The sequence below is a fragment of the Tursiops truncatus genome, chromosome 12, assembly GCF_011762595.2.
Source record: "Tursiops truncatus isolate mTurTru1 chromosome 12, mTurTru1.mat.Y, whole genome shotgun sequence".
Taxonomy (NCBI): domain Eukaryota; kingdom Metazoa; phylum Chordata; class Mammalia; order Artiodactyla; family Delphinidae; genus Tursiops; species Tursiops truncatus.
Genome location: NC_047045.1, coordinates 88,285,149 through 88,309,821, shown reverse-complemented (window position 1 = coordinate 88,309,821; position 24,673 = coordinate 88,285,149). Strand labels below are relative to the sequence as shown.

At 40.5% G+C, this 24,673-nt stretch overlaps 1 long non-coding RNA gene across 2 annotated transcripts; it reads left to right on the top strand.

Moving 5' to 3' along the window:
* Positions 1-1,310: 1,310 nt before the first annotated feature.
* Positions 1,311-21,151, top strand: LOC117307533 (uncharacterized). 2 transcript variants are annotated; one of them, XR_004521311.2, is made up of 4 exons: positions 1,311-2,470; positions 16,751-16,864; positions 17,347-17,491; positions 17,669-21,151. It is a non-coding gene; the product is annotated as an uncharacterized lncRNA (long non-coding RNA). The 2 variants fall into 2 exon arrangements; XR_004521310.2 differs by lacking the exon at positions 17,347-17,491 and having other exon boundaries at positions 1,351-2,470.
* The last annotated feature ends 3,522 nt before the right edge of the window (positions 21,152-24,673 follow it).

Genomic DNA, 24,673 nt, shown 5'->3' with positions numbered 1-24,673 from the left:
GTGTAATTGTGAGTTCACATTGTCAGACAGGATCTGAGGCACTTTCTTAAGGCAGAAGTCACCATGTTTCTTCCGAGCAGGATCTGGGCAGAGGAGCACAAAACATGACTTGTTATCGAACTTACTAACAAAAATTGCCCTGGAAAAATCACTTCGATAGGATGGTGGCAGCGGCAGGGTCAGTCCCTTCGTCGCTGTAGCTGGAGATTAACTTACGTTTATTCCATCCCTCAGTTGCACCTTATATATACAGACAGACTTTGAAAGCAATTCAAGTATGTGTTTATCCTTAGCTCAATCTTGGATGAGTTCTACAATTGTATAGAAAGGAGTTTCTGTGTGTAGATATGAAAAAAATGAAACCAGTTGAAATCCCCTCTGTAAATAAATCCCTCACCAATGTTATTAACAAAACAAATAAGATCTCCTGTTTCTGGGAAAAACATGACTTGAAATAAGTTGCAGGGGTTTTCAGTGTCCTGGCCATACTCCCTTCTGCTTTCCCCTCTGTAGGTGCATTTTCAGAGTTTGTAATCAATGACTTAGTCTTGTGATCCTTTATCAATGTCCTCTCCACCGCCACAGGTAAGTTCCAGGGATGATGCCTCTCTTGTTCACTGATCATCTCCAAGCCTGGGACAGCACAGGGGCTGTAACAGGAAGTTATCAAATGCTAATTACGGTGCTAAATGAGAGCTTCCTGAGAAGGGTGGATGGCGGTACCCTGGGTGTTATTCAGACCTCCAAGACACAGTGGCCCTGGATCCCAAAGAGCATTTAATTGAGTTAGAAAGAAAAGGTTACTGTGTAGAAGAGTAATATACAATACAGAAGAGACTGTGAGTGGGCCTCCACAACGGGGTAGGATGTGGATAGATAGTGGAGAATCCAGGGAAATTTCCAACAAGGGAGCAGCAAAAACAGAAGCAGAACTGGCTTTCTGGAGACAGTGAGATTCCTGTGTGGATTTGGGATGGAAAGTTGACTGTGGTGTGTGTGGTTATGGACAGGTGGGGAAAGGGGGTGGAACAAAACAATGAGCCTACCCTGATGTGGGCGGGTGGGAGACCCCTGGAGGTTTAGGACGAGAGGGTGTCATGACAGATCCAGGGTGGATTTTAGGAAGAAAGTCTCAAATCTGGGAAGTCAAGGTCAGAAACTATGGTGGAAGCGAGGCAAGATCATCTGTTTGGATGACAGCAATCTGAACTGAGAAAAGGAAGTGATGTGAGAGACATTTTAATGGAAGAACTCATATAGTTTGCCATCTGGTGTGGATACTAAAGGAATGAGTACAACCAAGCTGACCTGTAGAACCTTGTGATTTTGAGAATGCTGCTTCCATCCACAGGAGTCTTTGGGCAGGTATCACAGAATGGGTGAACAGCAGGGAAACTCGTGGGCTTGGCTTTAAGGCTATTAGATTTGTGTGAGAATAAAGCTTCCTAGTGAGCTGCTTGGCTGTAAAAAGTCATCTATCTGCTTACCGTCATTATTTTTATTTAGACACATTGCCTGTCAGCTCAGATTTATGTGGCTTAAAGTGTTGTGATCCCATGACACATCAATATACATTTGGGGGAGAAGCTTGTGGGGCTGGTCAGAGCCCTGAGAGTGGACGAGCTTTCGTGGGGAGAACAGATGAGCAGAGAGAAAGAGACCCAAGCTAGAGCCTGAGGGATTCGCGCAGCTCACAAATGGAGAAGTGGGAAGTGTGCAGTAAACACACGGTGCTCGTAAAAGCAGGCTGAGTTTATATTTGGAAGGATTTACAACAAGAGGATAGACGTGCTGGGCAGCTTCACCCAACAACTGGAAACTTGAGAAGGGCTATATTGAGCATGAATTTAGCCCGTGGAAGAGCCATTTGTACACATCTGTGTTAATAGAAAGGAAAGAAAAGGGAAGACATGCTGATTCCAAAAATGTGCAAATAAGCAAAATGTCTAGCTTTGTAGCCCAAGTCTCTCTGTCTCTCTCAGAAGCCAAGGAATGATTAAAGTGTACCGGCAAGTGCATTCAGATGCTGCTAGGAGGATATGGCCTTATTCTTGGTACTGCTGACTTACTAAGAATACCCACTTCAGGGAGCTTTGCCAGTGTGAAGCCAAAGTTTTCTTGGAGCCCAAGATCTGTGTTCACAGCTTGTGACTCAGGAATTGCATTTGCCCCAGAGGAAACACTCATCTGACTCTCTGAAAAAACTCCAATTCACTGGGTGTCATCTGGCCTGAGAGAAGGGGCCCCTCTCCAGATCCAGGTGGCAGCATCTGTCTCACTGTCTCCCCTGGAATGGCCACACCACCCGTGTGAACGTGGATCTAGGAGGGAAATTGTGAGGGAGCATTGCGACTGCCGCTTGGTGAGAACAGAAGCCACCGCCCTGAGGCTACTTGGAACTCTGAACCTCAGAATCCGTGAACACGCTTGGTGACTCGTCTTGGGGCCACCCTCACATATGGTCTACCTGGTAAGTTTCCTGAATTGCTGACACATATATTTATGCTGCCCCCACCAGGGGTCCAGAGAGCCAGGACTCAGAGTCCAAACACCAAGCACCTGGATGTGGTGGCCCTTCTCTATGCACCCAGACATATCAGAGATATGTTTAATAATACGAATAACATGACAAAAATGATGTAAATTACAGCTGTGTATTGTCACATTAATGTAAAATTCACCATTTTGTTAAATTTACCACATTCAAATTCACTGATTTGTTTAATTTTCAAAGTGTTCCATGAACTAAGTATTATTTTCTCTATTAAATGAGCAAGTGCCTAGAACAGGGCTTGGCCTCCATAGTTATTAGTATTCATTATATCCTGGCCTGGAGAAATTTGAGTGTTTTCCAAGGAAATTTAGAGTTTAGGTTATTGGAGAAACTTGAGTCTACAGACCCTGGTGTTGACTAGAAGTAAGTCCTAACCACGAATCTTACTTGCTTTAAGCATAGCAACAACTCTTTCTGAGACTAATTTTCTGTAATACAGAGATTAAAGATGTTAATCACCTCACTTTGTTGTAAAACTGTAACATAAATGCTTGCAAAACAAAGGCTTTCCTCATTTTCTTTTGCCTCTTACATCAAGATGTTGCACTTGCAACAATTAATGAGCCAATGTTGACACATTTTTCTTAACGGAAGGCCATACTTGATTCAAATGTCAAGCTTTTGCCTGTGGGCTTTCTCTGTCCCAGTTCCCATCTAGGATAGCACATGACACCTGGGGGTGAGAGGCACTCTTGTTTTGATGACTTTGAGAGTTCTGAGATGTATTGTCAGGTGTTTTGCAGAATGCCCTTTTTTGGAATTTGTCCCGTGTTTTTCTCATTGTTGGACAGGGATCACAGTGTTTTGAGAGAAAGACCTCAGAGGGAAAGTGCTGTTTCCAACACATTTTATCAGAGTTGCATACTTTCAAGGTGATTTATTATTAGTGATGTAAACCTTGATCACCTGACTGAGGGAGTGTCTGTCTGTCAGGTTTCTCACTGGAAGCCTACTAATTTTTGTCTCTCTTTAATGTACTCTTCACGAGAAAGTCCACACTTAAGGAGTGAGGAATGATTTCCTCCTCATTTGAAATTCTTCTGCAGGGAGATTGGCCTCTTCTCTCACCTCTATTTACTTACCCAATCATTGATATCAGCTTGTAGTCATGAACATGTATGCTATGCTTTTAGTTATAATCCATTACTACTTTCTCTTCTTGCTCAAGTTGTTCTAGATTTATCCACAGGGGTGGAGGGGGTGCTTTCAGCTGTCTCCTGTGCCTGTTCAATGTATTCCTACCAGTGGGGGCTGAGAGACATTGGCCTGTAGTTTCCCTTTCTTGTCATGTCTTAATCTGGCTTTGGTATGAGTGTAGTGCTGACTACAAAGATTGAGTTAGAAAGTAATTCTTCTTTTCCTATTTTTTGGAAAAGAGTGTAGAGAATTGATATAATTTCTTACTCAAAGGATTGGTAGAATTCACCTGTAAAGTTGTCTGGACCTAGGACTTTCTCTGTTGGAAAGTTATTAATTATCAGTTCAGTTTCCTTAATGGATGTGGGTGTATTCAGAACATTTTCCCTTGAAGGTGTTTTGGTAGCTTGTGTCTTTCAAAGTATGGGTCCGTTTCATCAAAGTTATAAATGCATAGACTTGCTCGCGGTATTCCTCTGCCATCCTCTAATGTCCGTGAGATCCGGTGGTGATGACTACTCTTTCATTTTTGAGATTTGTAATATGTATCCTATCTTTGTTCTTTTTATCTTGGTTAGCCTGGCTAGAATTATATCAATTTTATTGATCTTTTCAAAGAACCAGTTTTGGCTTATTTGGTTTTCTTTATTTTTATGTTTTCGATTCATTGATTTCTGCATTAATTTCTAAAATTTTGTTTCTTCTGTTTTCTTTATGTCTAAATTGCCTGCCTTTCTCTAATTTTCTAAGATGGAAGTTTAAATTATTGATGTTAGATCTTTCTTTTTTAATAATATACACAGGCAACACTATACATTTTCCTCAAAGTACTGCATTTGCTGAATCCCACAACATTTTATGAGGTGTATATTCATCTTCATTGTTCAAAATTTGTCCTAATATTTCTTGAGACTTCTCATGTAACATATTTATTTAGTAGCATGTTGTTTAATCTCCAGATATTTTCAGACTTCCCAGCTATCTTTCTGTTATTGATTTCTAGGTTAATTCCATATGGTCTGAGAACATACTTTGCGTAATTGTTATTCTTTTAAATTGGTTTGTGTGTTTATCTTTGTGACTTTACATATGCACTTGAGAAGAATGTATATTCTGCTGTTGTTGGATAAAATATTTTATAAATGTCGATTAGATCAAGTTGAATTATGGTGCTGTTTGGGTCAAATATATCCCACCAATATTCTGCCTGCTTGATCTAATGTAATGGATTGTTATGTCTTCTTGAAAACTTGACCCCTTTATCATTATGTAATGCCCTTTTTTATCCTTGGTAAATGTCCTTGTTCTGAGCTTTGTCTGAATATGATGTAATTACTCCAGCTTTCTTTCGATTATTGTTAGCATGGCATATCTTTCTCCATCCCTTTATCTTAATCTATGTAAGTCTTTATATTTAAAGTTGCATTTCTTGTATACAACATAGAATTGAATTTTGTTTTATTAATCCATTTTAATAATCTCTGTCTTTTAATTAGTGTATTTAGAGCTTTTTTTTTTAACATCTTTATTGGGGTATAGTTGCTTTACAATGGTGTGTTAGTTTCTGCTTTATAACAAAGAGAATCAGTTATACATATACATATGTTCCCATATCTCTTCCCTCTTGCATCTCTCTCCCTCCCACCCTCCCCAGTCCACCCCTCCAGGCGGTCACAAAGCACCAAGCTGATCTCCCTGTGCTATGCGGCTGCTTCCCACTAGCTATCTACCTTACGTTTGGTAGTGTATATATGTCCATGCCTCTCTCTCGCTTTGTCACAGCTCACCCTTCCCCCTCCCCATATCCTCAAGTCCGTTCTCTAGTAGGTCTGTGGCTTTATTCCTGTCTTACCCCTAGGTTCTTCATGACATTTTTTTCCCTTAAATTCCATATATATATGTGTTAGCATATGGTATTTGTCTTTCTCTTTCTGACTTACTTCACTCTGTATGACAGACTCTAGGTCTTACTGAGCCATAAAAAGAAACGAAATTGAGCAATTTGTAATGAGGTGGATAGACCTAGAGCTTTAACATTTAAACTGATTATCAATATATTTTAATCAATATTTACCATGTTTTCTATTACTTGTTTTTTTCTTTCTTTCCCTCTTTTTATGCCTTTTCTGATTTTCATTAAGCATTTATATGATTTTATTTTCTGTCCTCTCTTAACGTATCAATGAATACTTCTTTTCTAAATGGTTTTAATGGTTGCCCTAAAGTTTTCAATATGACTTTTTAACTAATCTAAGTACACTATGAATAATAGTATAATGTTTTACATGTAGTGCAAATACCTTAAAACAGTATTTCCAAATGTCTTCCTCCTACCCCCTATGACACAACTGTCATTCATTTCACTTATCCAATATCACTCAACATATTGTTGCTATTATTTGAACAGTTACCTTTCAGACAATAAAGAATAAGAAAAATAAAAGATTGTATTTTACTTTTATTCCATCTCTAATGCTCTTCTTTTCTTTGTGTAGATCCATGTTTTTGTCCTCTATCACTTTCTTCCTTCCTGAAGTGTATTTCTTAACATTTCTTGCAGGGCAGGTCTGCTAGCAATGAATTCCCTTGGTTGTTGTTTGAGGAAGTCCTTATTTGCCCTTAATTCTTGAAAACTAATTTCACTGGATACAGAATTCTAGGTAGGCAAGTTTTTTTCTTTCAACTCTTTAAATATTTCACTCTACTCTTTTCTTGCTTTCATGGTTTCTGACAAGAAGTCCATTGTACTTATTATCCTTCTTTTTTTATAGATAAAGTTTTTATTTGTTTGTTTTGTCCTTACCTCTGCCGTCTTTCAGGCCTTTTTGATTATCTTTAATTTTCTTCAGTTTGAGTATGATGTGCCTTGGTATTAATCATACTTAGTATTCTCTGAGCATCTTAGATCTGTGGTTTAGTTCATGTCATTAACTTTGGAAAATTCTTGACCATTATTACTCCAAATATTTTTTCTGCTCCATATTCTTTTTCTTTCCTTCTAATTTTCTAAATACATACTTGTTAAACTATTTGAAATCATGCTACAACTCTTAAATATTATTTTCTGTGTTTTTAAACCCATTTTTGTATTTGTATACAGTTTTGGAAGTTTTTGTTGACATACCTTCAAGTTCACTGATTCTTTTCTCAGACTTGTCCAGTATACAGATGAATCCATCAAAGGCATTTTTCACTTCTGTTTCACTGTTTGTGATTTCTGGAATTCCCTTACAAATCTTTTTTAGAGTTTACATTTCTCTGTTTATAATCCCCATCCATTCCTGCTCATTGTCACTTTTATCATTAGAGATCTTAGCACATTAATCACATCTATTTTAAATTCCCTCTCTGATAATTCTAAAACATGTGTTATATCTGAGTGTGGCTACAATGCTTACTTTTTCTCTTCAGACTATTTTTTCTTGCCTTTTCACATGGCTTATAATTTTTTGTTATTGTTGAATGTTGAGCATGATAATCTGATAACAGAAACTAAGACAAGCCTTTAGTGTGAGATTTTATGTTAATCTGGTTAGGAGTTGAGCTATGTCTAGTGTTGTATGCCAGATCTTTCCATTTCTTCTAGTTTATATGTGTTTGTCTCCACTGTATACTGTAGGCTTCCCTAAGTACTCCTCCTCAGAGAAAACCTGAGGTTTGCAGCTCTTTCAGCTGTAATTCACTGGAGCCTAACAAGTGGTAGTAAGGTATAGGGGAGGGAAAATACAGAATTATTTTATGTTTTAGAAGGCTTCTGCTCCTGATTTTTGACTTTGCCAAGTATTTATTTGTTTCTTCCATCTTTAGGTAAGGCAGGAAAGTTAGAATGGGCTGGAGTTGGGTTACTGTCCTTTTCTTAGCTCTGAAAAGGCTAATATATATATATATATATATATATATATATATATATATATATAAACTCCATACAAAAATCTAGAGTAATCTCATATCTAATTGAAGATTCAAGAACTAAGGAGAGGAGTACTATAGTTTTTTTCTGTCATTAATAGAAAACCAAAGCCTTCTTAATTTTGTCATGTATTGTAAATATTCAAGGGTCTTTTCAGGACACAGTCTAGCCAAGCATTTACAGAAATATTGACCATTGCACTAAATGTGTGGGAAAGTGACTAAATTTCTCTTGAAGTGCCACTGAGTTCCTGGAGTAAAGGACATTCCTGAGAAGCTCTTAATAGGTGTTCTGTTTATAAGAAGAGGACCTGAATGTGAGCAAGACCGTGTGGATGATGGTCATATTAACTTAGCCCTCAGCCCCTTCTGAGCAGCCTCCTTTCACATGGTTAATAAAGACAATTGCTAAGTACAAGGTCCACATGGGCAACTTTCACCATCTGTTCTCTTCATAGGACAAAAGCCAGGCATGAAACAGACACTGAAAAATATCTGCTGCAAGAACCAAATGGTGAAAGTTAGAGAGTGGGGTAGAAAGAAGAGGCATGGAAAGAGCATAGAGATACTGCCCTCCTTTCTAGAAATAACCAAATATGACAAAATAAAATTATATACTCCCTTTGAATTTTAGAAAAATGGAAATTAGTACTATATTTACTGATTGAATCAAGAAATATGTATGATACAGAATACCTGATATAATTTACTTTCTATGTTTTGAATGAAAACAAGATGAATGGCATTGTTTTCTTAAATGATGAATATGAATACTTGGCAAGCCTCAAAGTGATGGCGTGGTACACCTAACTTTGCCTTCTTAAAAACGTCCTCATTTCTGGTTCAGGTCACACATGTTTGATAGAGGTGGAAGCTCTAATTTACATTCTTTTTGTGTTTTTAATAACTTTTATCCAACCCCAGGGCTCTCACTGCCAGAGGTCCACAGACATTCATATTTCATGTTGCTACATCCCTGGATCCCAAACCCAACACGTGGCTGTTCTCACTCTGCACTCTCCACCCGTCTCCATGTTATCCATTGCCGTGGTCGCAGCTGTGCCCTTTATGCCCTGATCTCCCAAGTCGACATCCCTATCATAATCCTCTGCCAGAGTATCAGAATGCAGCCCTATGCTTCGGTTTCCTTTAATGTAAGGTTGAGTTAATAGTATTACCCATCTCTGAGAGCTTTTTGAAAATTCAATAAGCTACTATATGTAAATTACTGGGAAAATCACCAAGCACATAATTAATAACAACAGCTCACAATTTAGTTGCCCCAGCAGCATCTCATGCTCAATATCCCAAATTAAATTAATTGTTATCCTCCAGTGGTTGTGTACCTGAGATGAGTTTCCCATCTCAGCTGGCCATGTGTCCACCCGTAGCATGACCCAGACTGTGAGTCACTCACGAGTTACCATTGGCTACTCCCCTCTCTCCAATCCAATAAATCACCAAGACTTATTAGTTTTGTTTTACAAGTACTTGTTGATTTTATCTCCATATCTCCATCCTTATATCCCCTTGGGTTTCATCATAATGTGCTGGATTACACAATACCTTCCACTGAGTCTCTCCAACCCAATCAAGTCCCTCTCAAAATGTATTTCTATAGATACAGTGCCATGAACTGTCAAAATTACAAGTGTAACTCATTTATTTTCATCTATACCTTTTGCAAATCTCCCATGATCTTCAGGATAGAATAACAACTCATTTGCATGGTAGGAAAGGCCCTTCACGACCTTGACCCAGTCCCTTCCCCACCCCTGACCCTGAACTCCACACTAGCCTCCTCTTATCCAATGTGCACGTGGTTCTTTAACATTTGATGCTTCGTGCTTATTTTCAAATGCATTTCTAATCTCTCTGTCTCCTCTCTCTGCAAAATATCTCTTGCTTTTTCCAAGTCTTTCTAAATTTTTATCAACTTCAATTTTCCCATAACACACACAAAGTTCATTACAGACACAAAGATGGGGGTATGTATTGCAGTCCAGCTAAGCAGATCATTAACACTGGATACTTTAGGTCCTAGATGGCTGAGGGTTTTTTCACTTTGAAATGCATTATTATAAAACCAATACTGATTTGAATCTATAAACTGGTAAAATCCATAGTTAGAAAGGTTTAAAAAAATGTACTTAAGCCCCTCTTCATTAACAGTGCCAAGTTATTTTTGGATTTTGTTTAAAATCTGTATTCATATAAAAATAAAAGATAAAGTAAAACAAAAACAAAAAAAAAACTGGATACTTTAATATAGAAGAACAGACTTCTTTCCTCTTAGAAGTAAACGTTTTCTAATTTTCTCTTCTACTTGGAATACATCTTCTAACCACGTACCGGATTCTTTGCCTTTTAACCTCCTCTAATATTCTTGTCCCCAATCATTAAAGTTCTATTTTTTTTTGCTTACACAGAACATTTTAGCCACCATTTCATCTGATACAACCTCCAGAAAATACTTAGAAAACTTCATAGTCTTAACTAAATGCAGCAATCATGAAAACATTCTAAGAAAATCAGCTCTTTTCCTTAAATATATTCATAAATTACTCCCTTCTCTTTTCTAGGACATAAGAAAATATATTTTATTATTTTATCTCCCAGGATAATGTGATTTACTAAACTATTTAAGGAAGATAGAACAATTTCATCACATAGCTTCTCTTCCAAAGATTCTGGTAGAATAGATCCTGTAAAACAGATGAATAAAGTGGCAAAAACACTTCAGAAATGAAAGCCTTGGTGTGAGAATAGGACATAGTCATACATTGTACAAGCATTTTACAAATATAAAACAAAAGCAACTTAAATGACATAAAAAACAACACAGAACAAAAATCTAAGAGGAGAAAGCAAGCCAGAGTGGCCCAGAAAGAAAAATACAGCTCAGTGGGAAAATATCCAATTATAGATAACAGCCTCATTTTTTATTCTCAGTGTAAATTCCAATCTAGTTTTTGGACCAAACTTTTGGGAGTGGGTTTGATCCCTCTCCTTGGAACTAGAGCTACTTGCAGATCCATTTTTTAAAAATTGTGTATTCTAAGGGCCATCAGTTTTTAATGAACTTTTGCAAATATTTCATATCTAAAGCACATAGTCATTTTTTAGGACTGGAGTTTGGGAATATTTCTGAATATATCTGTATGGAATCTTCTTTTCTTTTCATGGTAGTCTTATTAAACTCAATAGAAAAGGACTTTTCCACTTAATTTAGATGTGTGTGTGTGGAGGAGATAGAACATCTCATTAAGAAGTTCTTGAAGACATGCAGGAGTTTGTGATCGTCTATTAAACCTTTGCTGTGTATTACTTCTTCAAAAATGCAGAAGATGAAATAGAAAATGTATCCCCATATCCAGTCCTTTCTAAGAATAATAGGAACACTAAGCTCCTATTAAACTAAGCAAGACTCAGTTTAAATATCTGTATATTGTACTTTCTGAAACATCTGGTAACACAATAATTATATGGGCTTGTGAGTTATAACTCCTTTCATTTTTGCACTAATATTGCCACGTTTATTCTAGTCAAGGAATAGCTCAAAAGCATTTTAAAGTAATTTTTCAAAGAGAAATAATTAATTCATCATAGGTAAACATATTTAGAGAAGCAGCATCATTTCAAGAAATACGCCATCAAAGTGTACTATGAATAGAGCTCCAACTATTCTTTAATACAAACATGATTTAACTGAAGAAGAAAACATTGCTGTATTTTGTGTCACTGAAGTGGATTCTCACCAGCTATCATGTACCACATGCTATGGTGTGTAGAAGTGGAGTTTTGAAAGGTGAGTTAGACTTGGCAGACAGAAATGTCAGATTGTATAACGGCACAGGTATGGGAAGCACGATTCACAGATGGATGGATTTGCGCTGGTCCATCCACATCCTATCACCAAATACGTCTTTGTAGAAGTCAGCCCAGATCGTGGGAGGGAGGGGGAGATGTCAGTGACCTCAGAACAGGGTGAAGCAAACTGGCCACACCACGTGATGAAATAATAACCTTGACCTTATCGCCATGGTTGCAACAAATTGAGTTAGCCAACCTCCACTGTCTTGGTAGATCCTGACAGACTCAGAGTCATCTATGATTATTTAGCAACTGCACACTCTGTGTTATCACCCACCAACCTCACAGAGTCTGGGGTTAGTAACGCTGTACAGACGGGACAATTCGAAATACCTTCCTTCCTGCTCAGAATCCAGAACATTAAGCATAAAGCAGATGGTTGAAAGCATTGCTACTCCCACAGTTGGTCAATGTTATTACGGAAAATACTTAATGTTAGGTTATATTCTTATTCACGTTCCTTATTGATATTTTAACGTATATCATATGCTGATAATCCTTGATAATGGAAGTAACAAAGAATCAAAGAAAAATTTGTCCAGAGGAAGCACTCCTGATCTATGAAAATATTCACAAGTGGTGGATGCAAGATGGCATTGTTGAATCTTCATAGGTGGTCAGAGAGCCATGCAAGCTTCCTGGGCACAGAGGCTATGTCCTGCAGTCACGGCAGCAGGAGGATAAAGTTCCTCAAAGAATATTAGACTCTTCAAGGTCAAGGTGAGTGAGTTCAGCCAAGCTGCTAGCAAAGTGGAGATGGTGATATGGACTGGAGCCTGGAAGAGGGCCAAAGGAAACAATAATTTGCTTGTCGTGATAATTATCCCCGGCTCAACCCCAGCTTTCTAGGGCAAAAAAAGGAAAAATAAGAAAAAGAAAAAGGTAGAGAAGAAAGGACTGAAAAACAATTTGCACAGTTTTGCTTATTGTCATGGAGCTTGGGACTGAGGGCCCAGTATGGCCAAATCCCACCTCCTTCTGGATCAATCACACACAGTAAATGTAGACCAGTCCCTCTACTGCGCATCACTATAGGTGTGGAAGAACTGAGGTTGGCCTAAGCAGAGGGGAGCTCATGCCTATTAAAGAACAGTGTGGTTCTAGTTCAACATGATGTTTGGTGAAGTATGATCACTTCCTCATTGTATCCAACAGACAGAGAAAAGACCTCACATCCTTTGGAAACAAGCAAGCCAATTAAAACTATTAAAACAATGAGACTATTTCATATTCCAGTTCCCTTCCACATACAATGTCCCACACGTCATAAAAAATCATAAGACATACAAAGTAATATGAGGCTTACAAACAAGAGAAAATAAGTAACACAATGGCTTGCTGGGTCCAGAAATGGAGCTAGCAAACAGGACTTTAAAAAGCCATGGTAAGGGGCTTCCCTGGTGATGCAGTGGTTGAGAGTCTGCCTGCCGATGCAGGGGACACGGGTTCGTGACCCGGTCCGGGAGGATCCCACATGCCGTGGAGTGGCTAGGCCCGTGAACCATGGCCGCTGAGCCTGCACTTCCGAACCCTGTGCTCCGCAATGGGAGAGGCCACAACAGTGAGAGGCCCGCGTACAGCAAAAAAAAAGAAAAAAAAAACAGAACATGGTAAGGGTGTGGAGAAAAGGGAACCCTCTTGCACTGTTGGTGGGAATGTAAATTGGTGCAGCCACTATGGAAAACAGCATGGAGGTTCCTTAAAAAACTGAAAATAGAACTACCCTATGATTCTGCAATTCCACTCCTAGGCGTATATCTGGAAGAAAACATTAATTCAAGAAGATACATGCACCCCAATGTTCATAGCAGCACTATTTACAATAGCCAGGACAGGGAAGCAACCTAAATGTCCATTGACAGAGGAATGGATACAGAAGATGTGGTACATATATACACTGGAATGCTACTCAGCCATAAAAAAGAATGAAATAATACCACTTGCAGCAACATGGATGGACCTAGAGATTATCATACTAAATAAAGTAAGTCAGACAGAGAAAGACAAATATCATATGATATCACTTATATGTGGAATCTAAAAAAATGGAACAAATGAACTTATTTATAAAACAGAAGCAGACTCACAGATGTAGAAAACAAACTTATGGTTACCAAAGGGGAAAGAGGGGGTGGGGGGGCGGATAAATTAAGAGGTTGGGATTAACACATACACTCTACTGTATATAAAATATATAATCAGCAAGGGCCTACTGTAGAGCACAGGGACCTATACTCAATATCTTATAATAACTTATAATGGAAGAGAATGTAAAAAAAGAATATATATACATATATATGTATAATGGAATCACTTTACTGTATACCTGAAACTAACACAACATTGTAAATCAACTGTATTTCAATAAAAATGTTTAAAAAACATTGTAAATCAAGGATTTATAGGGAAGAAGGAAAGACAGAGTGAACAGATGGGAGGAGAGAGCAGAGAAAGGCAGGTTAGGAAATGGGACCAAACAGAAATTCTAAATCACAAAGTTACAATATCTGAAGTAAAAACATACAGTGTGTAGGCTTAACAACAGAATGGAAAATGCTGAATAAAGATGAATAAATTCGAAAAGAGACCTGGATAGAAACGATCTAGACTGAAGCTCAGAAAAAATCCAGATTGATAAAAGCTGACCCAGGGGCCATTTGAAGAGGTTTCACATCCATGGTCGGGACATCAGTAAAGGAGGGAGGGATGGGAACAGACAGGCACTCGGAGGAAGAGAGGGCAAAAATGTCCCAAATTTGGTGAAACAAACCCTAGTGGAATATATACAAAGAAATCCACACCTATGCACATCATAACTGTGAGAGATACACAAAAGGAAATCCTAAAAATAGCCTGAGAAAAAATCACTTACACCTAAGGGACCAATGGTGACAGTGACAATGTAAGAATCTCTCTAACATGTTGAAAGAAAGGGGGAAAAGTCAGCTAACTTGGAATCTATTACCAGCAAATTATCCTTCAAAAATGAAGGGGAAAAATGTCTGTTAAGAGGGTCTATTACCAAAGAAATTATTCCTCAAGAATAAAGGAACATAAATAATTTTCAAATAATACAAGCTGAGAGGATATTCTGCCAGTAAGTTTGTACTATAAGAAATTATAAAGTTATTTCTTCAGGCAGACGAGGAATTATAACAGCTGGAAACCTGGATCTTTAGAAAGAAGTCCCGAACTGGTAAATGTATGCATACATATAAAAGACTATTTTTTCTTTTTCTTAATTTTTGAAAAGTAAATCAACTTTAAGATAAAAACTACAACATAGTATGGAGGGGTTTATTTCATATGTGCTCTTAAAATGCATGGAAACTGGGGTAAACATCTTATGTTTTCCAAATTAGAAGGACCAAGACTCATAGTCATGAGGCGAATCCTATAAAATAACTTCCTTTGATTATAATTCTCTTTAATATTTTTACACTTTACATCTCCATTAATAATTTTTCTGTGTCTCTTTCTAAAAGAGTAACATGAATGTTATAGAGAATATGGGTGCATGGAAATGAGTATTTCTAAATACCTGGAATTATTAATTAAAAATGCAGAAAACTCTGTGTCTGGACTGAGTCTGTGGAGCTCACAGGTAATAAATAGCTCCAAGGGATGAAGGTTCACTTGGCAAGACACCCCACAAGGAGAGTCTACACCCCGCCCCGCTTGTCATCGCGGATTCTCAGAAAGGAGAGCTGAGTGAGTGGGTACGGTTTGAGTGGACCTCTTAACTTGGGGTGGAGTTTTCTATTTTGTCCCTTTTATGCACTGGGATCCGAAACTGTATTCCCACTTTCCCAATGGGTAAATATTTTTCTTTCTGGGTCCTAAGGAGTTGACATAACCAAGTGTTGAGGCTGAATTACATCTAAGCATGGTTGTTCTTGTCTTAATTTAATGTGGTGTCTACGTTGCAGACCGTGCTGCGTTAGCAGATATTTTTGAGGCTTCTCTGACACTTTGTCGATATTTTGGGGAGGGATTAGGGAAGAGAGAGCACTATGGACTGAATGTTTGTGTCCCCCAAGTTCATATGTTGAAGTTCTAATCCCCAACAAGAAGATATTTGGAAGTGGGGCCTCTGGGAAGTGATGATGGTTGGATGAGGCCATGAGGGTGGGACCCCCGTGATGGGATTTCTGATTTAACAGAAGAGAATGTGAGCACGGCCACTGCAAACCAGGAGGAGGGTTCTCAGCAGACACCACAGCTGCTGGTGCAGACCTGGGGTGTCCAGCCTCCAGAATGATGAGAAATACATGTCTGTTTAAGCCACCCAACTGGTATTTCGCTATGGCAGCCCAAACAGACTAGGACAAAAAGCTAGACCACTCTTCTAAGTTTGACTCACTTAAAATGACTCATTTACCATTTCTAACTTGCAAAGTAATTTGTGCTCATTTTAGGATTTGAAAAATGTATAGAAAAAATCAAAAACACCTTCATGCTATCACACTGGTAAAATTCTCAACAATGTATTGGGGTTACAAGTATGAATATTAATATGTATGTGTGTATATATACATACACAATTATATCACACTGCATATAGAGTTAATATATGTTTTATGTAAAGTATATCATCAATATTTACCATTTAATTAATTTTATTCAAAATACAATTTATATGTGGATATATGATTATTTTATTCTTCCTTATTCTTGGACATTTTCTTACTTTTTCTCATTCTGACCATATTATTTAATATAGTCATGAACACTTGATATTTAAAATACTAAATCTGTTACATTTATTTTACTTACAATTTTAATATTTATTTTATATTGTTTCATATGTATAGCATGTACACGTACAGTTTTTAAAATAAAATAAGAGTCTCTATATACACACTACACAGCTTAATATACAGGATGTTTTCAGTACTTATGAGACCTACTGCTCATCTCTCTGAACACATCCACTTTCCTCCAATCTCTCCTCCACCCAAGTAACAGTTATCCTAATCTTTACATTAATCATGCCTTCTTTTTAAATGATTTTGCTGCATATATATTCTTCCTAAATAATTTATTGTTCAGCTTTCCTGTGTTTTGAATAATGAATAAATGGATGTATACTGTACATATTCTTCTAGAATTTGTTTTTCACTCATTTGGTTTTGATAGTCATCTAAGATGATAAGTGTACCTACAGATTAGAAACTTTCACTGATGTCTAATATTCCTTTTTGTGACTATTCTTTCTTGATATATTATCTGCTGAGGGTACTGAGGATATTCCACTTTTTGCCCTTGTCGACACAGCTGCTGTGCACATTCTTGTAGTGCCTTCCTGGGAACAAGAACAAGAATTCTTCTCAGGTCATGAGATTATTTTCCAAACTGGAGGCTGATCCATTAATAGATCATTAGATCAATGTAAGTGATGGTGAAATATCCTTTTTGTAAAAGAATAAATAAATTTATTACAAGAGAGGAAATGGGAAGACAGAGAAGGGGATGAGAGGGGCGGGAAAATAAAAAAGAAAAATGTCAGCTTGCATCACATAAAATAAGAGAAAAAGGTGTTTTGTGATCTTCCATATTGGATATCTGTGTTCCAGCTTATGATATTAAGTGTATTTCTAACTGTGCCTTATATTAAAAATTGGGGCTTCCCTGGTGGCACAGTGGTTGAGAGTCCGCCTGCCGATGCAGGGGACACGGGTTCATGTCCCGGTCTGGGAGGATCCCACGTGCCACGGAGTGGCTGGGCCCATGAGCCATGTCCACTGAGCCTGCGCGTCCGGAGCCTGTGCTCCGCAACGGGAGAGGCCACAACTGTGAGAGGCCCATGTACCGCAAAAAAAAAAAAAAAAAAAGTGTTTGAAAGGTGCAACTTGATAGCATGTGTTTTGCAGTGGGACCTCAGGTATCACCAGGACGTGTTGGATTTTGTTGCACAAGTCGTATCGCTGTGTAGCTATGTCACCTTTGCCAGGAGGAGGTGGGGGGAGCTGGCCTTGGATCCTCAACTACCACTTCAAAGTCACGACAGTGAAGCAGGTGACAATGACTGTCTTTCACTGGCTTCCATTTGTTTGCCGGTAGGAGTTCATCTCCCCAGCTCTTGGTTTCTTCATCTGCAATAAGCACACTCACCATATTGCGATCCCTAAAATCTCCCATGAAATGTCTTGATTATAAATACTTTTTAAAGAATCTTCTCGGTTATTCTCATAGGGAAGAGCAAAACGTGAGTTGCTGAAGAGGAGGCACTGCTGTTCACAGCGTGACCTGCAGCTCTGGGGGTGACACCTGGTGCGGAGCAGGAGCTCAAGTCCAGGACTTCTCATTGGTCAATGTTCAGTATACGAATATGAGGTCCTGCCCTGGTGATGACGGTGGTCCCTCGTGAGCCCATTCTTATCCTTATCTGACAAAGTGATAAAAGTGTATAAAACATGCCAGTGGTGGAGTCATGGCTGGAGGTGCCGTGCCTAACTCAGCATCAGCACCTTGGGGTTTCTCGTTACCATTTGAAGAGTTTGGGGGACTCATAATATACGGATTCTGTGCCAGATGCCAGGTTGCTTTGGATTTCACCACTAAAATTTGGTCTGGATGTAGAAGAGTGGCCAAATTCAGAAACTCATTTACAAGTGCACTTTTCAAAAGCATCTTGACTTGGGGAGCAGGAGACTGGTACCCAATCAGCACCAGCGTTCAGCGAGATCAAGTTGGATGTATTCTGGTGTCGGCCCTGAATGAGCAGGACATCTCCCTCCTGTCACAATCCACCCTCCTCGGGCTTGGGTTTCTGCAAAGACTAGTCTGCTCTTGGACCTCAACCAAAAGCGTGACCCCCAATGCACATGCATTCAAAGTGATCCACTCAAATAGATTTTAAAAGTACAAAGTCATCCAATTCTTTCTAAAAACTCAATGGTCTCAGCTGCCTAGTTGAAAATATGCTTTATTTGTGTCAAACTAGTGTTTCTTATGCATTCTCCTGTGTCCTTGTAAAGGCACCACCAACTTGAACCAAGAGAAGCCCCACAAGTGAGGGTGGAAGACTTGCTGAGAGCTGAAGCCCCTTGGAGACAGGCGCTGGCGGGGCTCCATTCCCCAGCGCCTGCTTTCATCCAGATGGCAGTTTGTCCTCAATGTAATCCAACAGGACACATCCAATTCCCTTTCTCCACCCCTGAGCTTTTCCAGGGGAAAATGTGATTCTGCCCTGCTTTTAGCAAATTAATGTTCCTGTGCTTTTGCTTTGCTAGTGCATTTGAAAACATATGGACACTTTTGGCCAAAAAGAAGCCATTTCTGATTCATTTGGCTAAAGTGTGAATTTTTCCGAATACAGTAAAAGCCCTGTTATGAAATGCTTTCTTCTATCTTAGAATCCATTAGACCATGAAGCAAACTTTTTCCTTGGATGCACAGTAAGGCATGAGGTTTATTCCCGAGCCCAACTTCTGATCTGTTCTTTGGAGAGGAGCCCTCCACCTGCCCCACTGCCTGGAGGGAATCACTGACCTTTCCCAAGAGGGTCCTGCTCTGTCCTCACTGTGAGGTAAACTGAGGAGCTCCCCAAAAGAAAGCACATAGGAGACAGTGCTCAGGAGCTGGATAGAGAAGTCTGTTTAAGCTGTTTAAGAAATGTGGAGGGATGTTAGGGACGTGTAGGAAGAAGAGGCGAGATGAGACTCCAGGCAGAGTCATCCTGAGTCAGACTGGATGGCGTTTATGGGAGAGAAAAGTAGGGACTTCCTGGGAGAGAAGTAGTAAGGAACCGAGTGACAGTTGGTGATGGCCACCAAACAGGGACTTCACGTTCTGTGTCTGCTGCAGCTGGGAAGGCCCCCGTGGAATCCAGGGAGAGTGGGATCTCTAAAATGTTAAATTTCCAAAGCACATCAAAAGTGAAGCAAGGCACGTTAACCTTAAAAGGAACTTACAGAGAGTGGAACCATGATACGGATCAGACTCAGATTGAAATTGTAGGCCTGTCCATTGACAGATGAATGGGTAAAGAAGATATGGTACATATATTCAACGGGATACTACTCAGACATCAAAAAAGAATGAAATAATGCCATTTGCAGCAACATGGATGGACCTAGAGATGATCATACTGAGTGAAGTAAGTCAGACAGAGAAAGACAAATTTCACAGGATATTACTTATATGTGGAATCTAAAAAAATGATACAAATGAACTAATTTACAAAACAGAAACAGGCTCACAGATGTAGAAAATAAACTTATGGTTACCAAAAGGGAAATGTGGGGGAGGGATAAATTAGGAGTCTGGGATTAACATATACACACTACCATATATAAAATAGATAAACAACAAGGACCTACTATATAGCACAAGGAACTATATTCAACACTCTGCAATAACCTATAACAGGAAAAGAATCTGAAAAGGAATAGATGTATGAATATGTACAGCTAAATCACTTTGCTGCACACCTGAAACTAACACAACATTGTAAATCAACTATACTCCAACATAAAATAAAAAAAATTTTTAAATGTAGGCCTGCCAACAGTGCAGATCAGCTAAGGTCTTCACACCTACCTTGTTACCTCATCCTGGACCCTTTATGCCTCTACATCTGGGTAATTCTAATCAACTTCTCCAATCTCCCTCACCCCTGATTATAGAGACAGTTTCTCTGATGTTCTTACTGATGGAATTCTGAGAAATGAAGAGCAGCAGACAAAGCAAATTGGTGTGGAAACTCAGAGAACACAACTCCCTTTGCGTTAACAGCAGATGGAGACAGACCCTCCAAAGACAAGAGGCCCTGGGAAATCAGACACCAACTGTCAACTGGTTGAGATTTGTGGGAACTTCCTTTGCAGCTAGAGGCAGAATGATTGGAATTAGGCTCTGTGGCTCTAAGCCAGGCTCCCAGGGCCCTACTGCCCCAGGACGACGTGTCTGTGTTGGCACCTGAGACATATCAGGGTAACTGCCTGAGCAGCTACCCGGCTCTGTGTGTGATCGGTCATGGCCAAGTCCCTCCCTGGTGGGAATGGTCAGTTACCAGAGAGAAGGAACATGCTTGGGGTCAGAACAGGTTACCAGCTTGTCCCTGACTTTCCGTCCTGTCGGGTGCTGTCCTCTGGAGGCTGGCACGGTGACCCCCATGTCCCCAAGATCGATCTTCTCTTCCCCTCCCAGCCCCAGGGCCAGGTTGTCCACGTCAGACTGAACCTTCCCCAGAGGGACTCTGCTTTTCAACCCCAGGTTCTACCAATGAGCACAAATCCTAACACGTCTGTTGCGAAGTCAAGGTAACCTGGTGCCAGCTGGATACCACCCGGGTGTCCCGCATTTCACAACAAATCATCCTCTGTAGATGGGGCCATCTTCCAGGCATCCCAGGGCCAGGAGTTTATGCTGAGCCTGTCTCTGGTCACCGCCACTCAGTGGTGGGCTGGTCCTCTGTTTGGCTGCTCTGGGTGACACACACCACCCGGCTTCTCAAAGGAAAAGACCAGCGGGCAGCCCAAGCTCTCGAACGTGCATCCAGCCTGGGACGTAGAGCTGGGGGCATCGGATGCCCAGGGGCTGGGGACCCTGTGTCCTCTGCTGTGAGCGGGAGCCGTGACAGCCAGAGAGGATGGTCAGATGCACAGGGCATCCTGGACGGGGCAGCCAGTGGGGTGCCAGCACCCAGGTGGGCAGAGGAGGGCACCCCTGAGGGCCTGGCTGGATGGGTGGGTGAGGCGGGTGACAAGCACATCCAGGTGTCCACGTGTGGAGACAGCTCAACACCTGATGTCAGGACCACCACAGGGTATGGACAGAGGCCCAAAGAGGGTCCAGCTAGTCTGACGTGAAGGAGGTAAAGCCATATGAGGAGGGCTCGCGCCCTTGTGGCCCCACTGTCCCTGAGGCCGCGGGTGCAGCTCCTTCAGCGACTTTGGCTCCAGAGCCCGACCTCACTGAGGGAAGTCTCATCTGAATTATGGTGTCTCACACCTGAGACTAACACGATATTCTAAGTCAATGATGCTGCAATAAAAAGGAGGACACTTGTCACCTTGATCTTGGCTTCTCAACACTGCCCTTCAAGAAGAAAAGTCTGGGCTTCCTGGCGAGAAGGTGGATTCAAGGTGAGGAAGGGAAGTGGTGAGATGAGTCTGCACCATCTCGAGTGGCCATAAAGGCAGGCAGGGGACCAGAGGGGATTGAAGAGCCGGGAGATGGGCCCAGGGCCCAGCTTAGGCCAGGACACCACCTCCAGCCAATTAAAAAGAGAGTCACAAAGTATGTGTGTCTAAAGCTCATAAAAGAGAGAAGTAAAACCAGTGACTCACTGGGGTAATTAGCAAACATCTATTGTGCACATGGCAAAAAGTCAGTTTGCAGCCTGGGTCAGCTCCCAAAGCTTCTGCCTGCAGGGACGGTCCCGCCAGGGCCTGGACGCGTGACCCAGGCCGAGCCTCCAGCCTGGGTGGAGCCGTGAAGCTGGGGTTCATGGAGGAAAAGGTGGCTGGGGGCAGAGGGCAGAGTGCAGGGAGAAGATGGCTGCACAGAGACTCCAGGACTCAGAGGTTCAGCCTGGACTCTCCGGCCATTAGTGAGAGCCGACATCCACAGCCGGGAGGAGACTGCCCGAAAGATTCCAGGAACAATCTTTCAGATCAGCCAATGCTGGGGATAGGTCTGTCCCCAACAGTCAGAGTGCCTGTCCTTGTACATCCCAGGAGCCTTGGGGGCGTGGGGTTCACCTCACCGGGAGGGCAAAATAGCTCTGAATCAAAGCCCCCTGGATGCCTTCCTCCAGCAAATGTTAAAAGCAAGACCCAAAAAGACCCAGCTGTTTCCAGAGGAGAGCTCAGTAACCCTGTTTTATTGAAAGAATATTTGAAGCAAAAAGAATATTGTGTTTTTTTTAATATTTACAAGTAAAATGTATGGTAATATACAAAGGAAGAGTAAAGTTCAAAGTCCTCATACTGTACCTGAAATGGTGTATCAACTAAAGGTGGGCTGCGATAAGTTAAAAGATATATGGTATAAACCCCAAACAACCATAGAATGACACAACAAAGAGCTAAAAATGAAAAAGTAAACAAAGAACAAACGTGACACAGAGAAAATAAAGGGTATGATGGTAGATTTAAGCCCGATCCTGTAAAAAGTCACAGTGAATTGTAAAAAGTCACAGTGAATTGCAAAAAGTCACATTAAATTAAGTTAAATGATTTAAACACACCAATTAAAATACAGAGTTTGTCAGATTAGATAAATTTAAAGAGCTAGGTCATCTATCTGCTGCCTACAAGAAACCCACTTTAAACATAATGACACAAAAAATTAAAAATATTTATGCCATGTTGACATTAGTCAAAAGAAGCCTGGGGGGCTTCCCTGGTGGCACAGTGGTTGAAAGTCCACCTGCCGATGCAGGGGACACGGGTTCGTGCCCCGGTCCGGGGGGATCCCACATGCCGCGGAGCGACTGGACCCGTGAGCCATGGCCGCTGAGCCTGCGCGTCCGGAGCCTGTGCACCGCAACGGGAGGGAGAGGCCACAACGGTGAGAGGCCCGCGTACCGCAAAAAAAAAAAAAAAAGCCTGGAGCAGCTGTGTTAATATCACAAGGAGATTTCCGGGCATAGTCCGTTCAGGGGCAGAAAGCAGGTGTCCTAATAATAAAGTTGTCAATTTAACAACACAATGTAAAAGTCCCAAATGTTTAGGTGTCTAATAACAGAGCTTCCAAATATAGTAAGAAGGACTTGGACAGAAAGGGAAAATGGGCCCACAGCATAGTCAAAACCCACTTCAGTACTCATCTGTAATTGATAGAATAAGCCAACAGGAAATCAGCCACGGTAGAGAAGACGGCCAGCTGGTCATGACAGACCTTCATAAAACTCACCTCCCAACAAGGGCACACATTCTATCCACTTTCCAAGGAGCATTTACCAAGACTGACCATGCTCTGAGCAATAAGACAAATCTCAATAAATTTGAGAAGATTTAAATCATACAAGTTTATTCTCTGAAGGAAAAAATATATATATTAACTGAGTTATTAATAGAAGAAAATTAACAGCAGAAAGATACCTAGAAAAATCCCCAAATAGTTGAAAATGAGTAAACGTGTTTCTGAATAACCTGCATGCCAAAGAATAAGTCAAGAAGGAAAACAGGAAATGCTTTCAACTGAATGACAGCACATCATACACAAATCTGCCGGAGAGCACTAGGTGCTTCCATTAGAATAAAAGAAAAATCTAAACTAATGACCTCAGCTTCCAGCTTTAGAATCTAAAACCAGGAGGGCAAACAGAACAATAAGCTGAAGAAGGCACAGATCAAAGATCAGAGTGGAAACCAGTGACATAGAAAACAGAAAAGTAATAGAAAACTGAATGAAACAAAAAGCTGATTCATTAAGAATTTCAGTAAAACTGATAACCCTCCAGCTAGCCTGAACAGGAATGACATTGGGATGACCGACACTGGGAGTGCCAGAGGCAAAGCACAATGGATTCTACAGATACTAAACATACAACAAGAGACTATTAGGGCTTCCCTGGTGGCGCAGTGGTTGAGAGTCCGCCTGCCGATGCAGGGGACGCGGGTTCGTGCCCCGGTCTGGGAAGATCCCACATGCCGCGGAGCGGCTGGGCCCGTGAGCCATGGCCGCTGAGCCTGTGCATCCAGAGCCTGTGCTCCGCAACGGGAGGGAGAGGCCACAACGGTGAGAGGCCCACGTACCGCCAAAAAAAAAAAGAGACTATTATAACCAACTTTATGCGAATAAATTCAACAAATCAATGAAATTAAAAAAAAAAAAACTCATGAAAGAGCCGTATTACCAAAGCTTACTCAGTAAGAAATAGATAACCTATCACAGAAATTAAATTTGTATTTAAAAACCTTCCTACAAAGACAATTTCAGGCCCAGATGGCCTTACTGATGAATTCTACCAAACATTTAGGAAACAATATCAACTTTATACAAATGCTTCCTGAAACTTAAGAGGAGGCAATACCCCACCCACCCATTCATTCATTGAGGCCAGAGTTGCTTTGATACCAAGACCATTACAATAAAAGAACTTACAGACCAACACTCTTCATGTGAATAAATGCAAAATGCCTGAATACAATTTTAACAATATAAAAAGAACAATGTTATCATGATAAAGTGAAGTTTAGCCCAGGAATACAAGTTTGTTTTAACATGAGTCAATGTAATTCACCT